The 5,251-nt window shown below is 47.0% G+C and overlaps 1 long non-coding RNA gene across 1 annotated transcript in view; it reads left to right on the top strand.

Moving 5' to 3' along the window:
* Positions 1 to 1,597, top strand: part of LOC111814321 — a 22,973-nt gene extending 21,376 nt beyond the window's left edge. The window contains exon 3 of the long non-coding RNA XR_002819339.1: positions 914 to 1,597. This is a non-coding gene — a long non-coding RNA (uncharacterized LOC111814321). The remainder of the gene's footprint in view (positions 1 to 913) is intronic.
* The last annotated feature ends 3,654 nt before the right edge of the window (positions 1,598 to 5,251 follow it).

Genomic DNA, 5,251 nt, shown 5'->3' with positions numbered 1-5,251 from the left:
GAGAGAGAGAGATTAATGCAGGCTGCTCTTCTCTACGTGGTCCCTTGCCAGGTTTTCTCTGTCCTGTTGCGCTGTTCTGCTTGCTGATCACCCGAAGCAGAGCAGCTTTGCTCTGCGATGTGCCTCAACCATAACAGTTACTCCTTACAGGTGCCTGGCTGTGGATGGAATCCCCGGAACCACAAGCCCACTCGGAACTCCCCTCCTCTAAATTGTGCGTGTCCCAGTGCTGGGCAGGTGGGCTAATAGCTGGCTCCTCCATGCCATGGTATGCGGGGGAGGCGATTCCTTCGGGTGACTGGAAAAGCTCAACTACAGATGCTACAGGAAGTGACAGGTCAACTGACAGCTCAACTGTCAGCTAGCTGTGTCATGTTCCTCTGATGGACATTTGCAGGGCTGCTTGCTAGTAGCTCTTGTGAAGTGCTCCCTGGATCAATAGTAACAGAACGTGGTGTTGTTGTTATTTTTACTACTACGTGTTTGGGATACATAATGGTCATACTCATCACGGATTAGTAAGTTCCTCTTATGGAATTAACATGTGCGTTATTGTATGTACATAAACATTTACATGCATGTACACATAGTTCACATGTGTGCACATTTGTGCACACATTCACATATGTAATTTTTAATTTATTTATTTTTTTTTTTTTTGCGGAACCGGGGATTGAACTCAGGCCCTTGCGCTTGCCAGGGAAGCACTTATTCCACTGCGCCGTCTCCCCGGCCCTAATTTTTTATTTATTTATTTTTTTTTTTTGCGGAACCGGGGATTGAACTCAGGCCCTTGCGCTTGCCAGGGAAGCACTTATTCCACTGCGCCGTCTCCCCGGCCCCAATGTTCACCTGTCATTTCCTGTAGCATCTGTAGTGTGGATAATTTAATCATCATTTTTTTTTCATGCAGTTTCATTGGGATTGACTTGATACCACTTAAAACATACAATAACACTGAAATGAAAATTCACCCGGTTGTATAATTTTAAGAAGAAATACTGCACAGGCTTGATTTGGAAGCAGTCGCAACACTGCCGAAGATTTGCACGGACAGTTTAGAGAACTGCGTTTTTCCTGAAACGTTTGAAAGGAAGCGGCCAGCCTAGTGCCTCGTATAGCCCGCAAGGTTAAGCATGCCTCTCCGCAGAGGAAGATTCTTCTCCGTGGACGCAGTAAGGCCCGCACAGTCAGAAAGTGACGGTGGCATACCCCTGCCTGCTGACAGTCGACCCCAGCCACTTACAGGGACGGTTGTAATAGTAGCCTTCATGCAGGCAGAAGCAGCCGGCTGGCATCTCCTGCTGTGAGCTTGAGTCTCCACCTCCCTTGGTCGGAGCAAATTTCCTGTAAGCCTTCAATCTTTTTTTTTTTTTTTTTCTTGGAAATCTCAGCTAACTGAAGAACTTCCTAAAAACTTCATAAATGCTATTTTAGGGAAGTACCCACATTTTTATAAAACAATACAAATAATTGCATTTTCTGGAATACTTTTTCAGTGTAAAGAAATACACGTATCTTCACATTCATGAGCGCCACTGTGTTCGAATTTACTTGTTTTCTAGTTATGCCTCTGCCATACGTATGTGTATGTATGTGTAAACTTAGATGTATGTAAGCAGAAAATTTCAGGGCATTCCTTGTTTTAAAGGAGTAATTTTTAAACTGTCTCTTGGTGTTTGAGATGTGTTTGCATTGGGTGTCACATGCTCACGGTGAGCTGTGTCCTGTCCAGCTCAGCCTCACTGATGCGTGAGGTCGGGTAACCCTTGCAGGGTTGTCCAGCGCACTGCAGGACACCGAGCAGCATCCCGGGCATCCCTCTGCTCAGTATCAGCAGCTCCCCACCATCCCGACAACCAAAAAATACCTCCAGATTGGTCACACATCTCTGTAGGGAAGAAGGGTTGGGAACATGCCCCTGGGGTGGAACTGCTGAAGCAACTTTGAGAACAGCTTTGTAACTTCAAAGGCTCTCTGTACAGTTGGGGTGGACATAATTATAGATGATAGCTGAAATTTCAGCATTTTCATGATTAGGTGTAGCTACAGATTTCAAGAGTCAAGCCAGGTGTGATGGCTCACACCCGTTATCCCACCGCTTGAGCGGCCGAGGCAAGAGGATCGCCATGACTTGGAGGGGCTACGGATCAAGTTCAGGGCCAGGTTGACTACATAGTGAGACCCTGTCTCAAAAAAACACGAAAAATTTGAGAGTCAAGAAGACCTGATCCGGGAAAATGTTGAATATTTCTGGGAACAGATTTTTATACATTAAAAATGATGTAGGACATTTCCTGTTAAATGCAAATATAGCGTGGGCGAAACTTAATCCTCTTTCCTGTCAATTAAGTAAATGACTATGAATAGACTTAGGTAGGATTTCTTGTCAATTATGAAGGTGACTCAGGGTGTGCCAAATAGCTCAGTGGATTAAGGTAGCTGCGAGCAGGCGCAGGGGCCAGGGGTTCAGTCCTCAGGCCTGCCCTGCTGGCCCTGCTCCCAGGGCGGTGCTGAGAGGGCAATTGAGACTGGGTGTGGTGGTGCGCTCCTGTACTCCCAGCACTTGGGAGGCTGTAAACAGGAGAATCACTAAGAGTCTGATCTAGTAGTGAGACCCTGAACACCCTGTAGATCCTTCCCTGAAATACAAATGGGGCTGTGGTGAAGCACCCATTCCTGGTAACGATGTTCCTAGGACTGTTTGTCCCCACCCAGTTCACAGTCAAAACCAGCCCTGCTACTGCTATTTTCTGTGGTGCCAAGTTCATATTTTTCAGTTATCAGCTGCCTCTGGTTATTAAGTTGCAGTCCACTACAGATCATTTGCAGTGAGTGTGTATTAATTTCCAATCTCCTTTCTGCCAAACTTTTTTTTTTTTTTTTAAACTAAATTCTTTGTGGCAGAAAGGGAGAGTTGGGACCAAATCATTTCACCCAGCAGCTTTGGAGCTCTGGGATATGTCAGAAACTGCAGCATGACTAGCTCTAGGTGCTTCGAGAGAACGGCATGACCTTATTGATGTGTGGCTTTTCAGTCATGCGGGTATTGTGTTACTGCTGCTTTTGAAATGCCTTAGAAATATTTTACAGCAAAGAAGTGTTTATTTTGGAACTACTTGGTGGATTTTATAAGGGCACTATTACCTAGTTGTTTGCTTACTACAGAGGAAAACGTTTAGGGGATGCTTTCCAAATTAGTCACCTGCTTATTCTTTTATTCCCTCCAAGAACAAACCTGTGGGCTTGAGAGGGTGTTCAGGTAGCTCAGGAATCAAAGGAAACCCGAGGGAAACAGAATCAGACAGTGTAATTCCAGTGCCGTGATGATAACTTGTGGCAGAAGGTTCCGAATTTAAAAAGAAAGAAAACGAAAGTCAAACATAAAACTGAGGAGAAGATACTGGTAGCTTGGAGACTCATAAAGTTATCAGCCAAAGAGGTTCCAGGCGACGCGATTGCACTTCATTCTTGGTTCCTTGCTTTCTGCAGCCCCTTCCTCTGGCCTGCTCTTCTGTCAGTTGTCCCAAAGAATTAGTAAAGCAGAGAACATCGTAGGCATTGGCTAGGCCTGAATGGCGGTGTCTGTGAAATTGGATTTATAAGTAAAAGGGAATTTCTGCCAAAGAGTCAACAAAGAGATTGTGTGGCATGGTGGTGAACAGCAGATATTGGTCCAGACTTGTCTAGCTGGGTGACAAAGAGACGCCGGGCTCAGAGTGGAGATCTGGAACCTCGAGGCGGGAGGCGGGAGGATGTGCAGTCCCTGGAGGACAGGAATTGGGATGCATCGTGAGCAGCGAAGGCTCTCCAGTGGGAGCTGGGTTTCACTGCGGCTGCTAAATGCTACATCGAAGCTTGTGCAGTGACCAGTGGTATAGGCCACGAGGTTCATATTCACCTGAGGATAGAGTGTGAAGATGTGGGGAAAACCCTTTTGTTAACTGTTTCTCCCATGCCTCCCGATAAGAGCATTGCCCGCTCGCTTTTTGCCTGTGGCACCAATTTGCAGAGTACCACAAGGAAATCCAGGTTCCATCCACGCTGTGCGTCTTGATTCCTTACTTAGCTTTACGTGGAAAAGGAACTGAAACAGTGCTTCCTCCGAGAAACTCCCATGCCCCATCCATTGAGCTGGAAAGTCTCCCAGCCCCAAGCAGGACCTCGCTTCTCCAGGTCACCTGTGTCCTCCCACCTCCTCTCCCTGGTTAGTTTCTCTCCTCTGGGCGCTGCCTCTGAACATCCAAGTTCGTCTGCCGCCTGGTTTTGTTCGCTGGATGCTTTGTTTACTCTCAGCTGTGTCAGGCTCATACTTTTGACTTTTTTTTTTTTTTAGAATATTAAATTTTCTGTGTGCATCTCGCTGCTGGGCCATGCCCAGGATCATTTCATCGTTATTCCTGGTAAATTGCTATGTTCTTAACTCTTCCCTTTCCAACAGACCACCTCAAGTGCCTGGCTCTGTGTAAGCAGAGCTACCTGTGTATGAGAGAGGACAGCTTTGGGAGCGGTGCCAGTCGCCGCGAGTAAAACGCTGTCGACCGGCAAGGACGTCCGGGGGACAGGGAAGGACCCAGCGTTCCTCATTAGCCCCAGTGGCTTGCTGGCCCCGGTGCAGGGTCTTACCTGCAATTGCATAAGCGCTGGCTGCCCTGTATTTCTTACCTAATGACAGCATTGCTAGGCTGCAGATGAAACTTAGGCAGCCACAGCCTGCAGCTGCATTCTGTAAGATATTCAGCTCTTGAGAGGCATCGACCGTGGTTTTCTTTGGACAGTATAGCAGCGCTTTGACAGACGCCCAGGGACAGCTCTTCTTCACCTCCGTATGTCCTTCTAATCTCACCATCAAGCTGCCTCTTCTGTTTTAAATGAAGCTTCTTGTAGTTTGCAGTCCGGGCCACTTCTTTGCTCTTTCTCTTTTTAAATGCATCATTATATGCCTGGGAGAAGCTGCCAGTCAAACATGCCCGCTGGTCACGAATAGAAAGTGACTTCTTGTTTACATTCTTGCTTGACTCAGCAGAGCTACTGCAGCCCGACCTCTAAAGGATTTCCCCTGCCCTTTTGCCTGAGGAGTATGTCTACTTTGATGGGTGTTACCTGCAGTGGTTCCTCATGAAATGCTGGTATGTATGATCATTGCATTCCATTTCGGTGTTTCCTGAGTCTTGCCTGTAAGTTGTATGAGGCCAGCGCTCAAAGAATAGTGGCTCCACTGAAGCTAGCCTGCTCCCTGTGACGCTGGTAG

Source organism: Octodon degus, unplaced genomic scaffold (genome assembly GCF_000260255.1).
Source record: "Octodon degus isolate 3935 unplaced genomic scaffold, OctDeg1.0 scaffold00291, whole genome shotgun sequence".
Classification (NCBI taxonomy): domain Eukaryota; kingdom Metazoa; phylum Chordata; class Mammalia; order Rodentia; family Octodontidae; genus Octodon; species Octodon degus.
The sequence above is the reverse complement of the archived record's forward strand: the minus strand, read 5'-3'. Positions and strand labels throughout refer to the sequence as shown.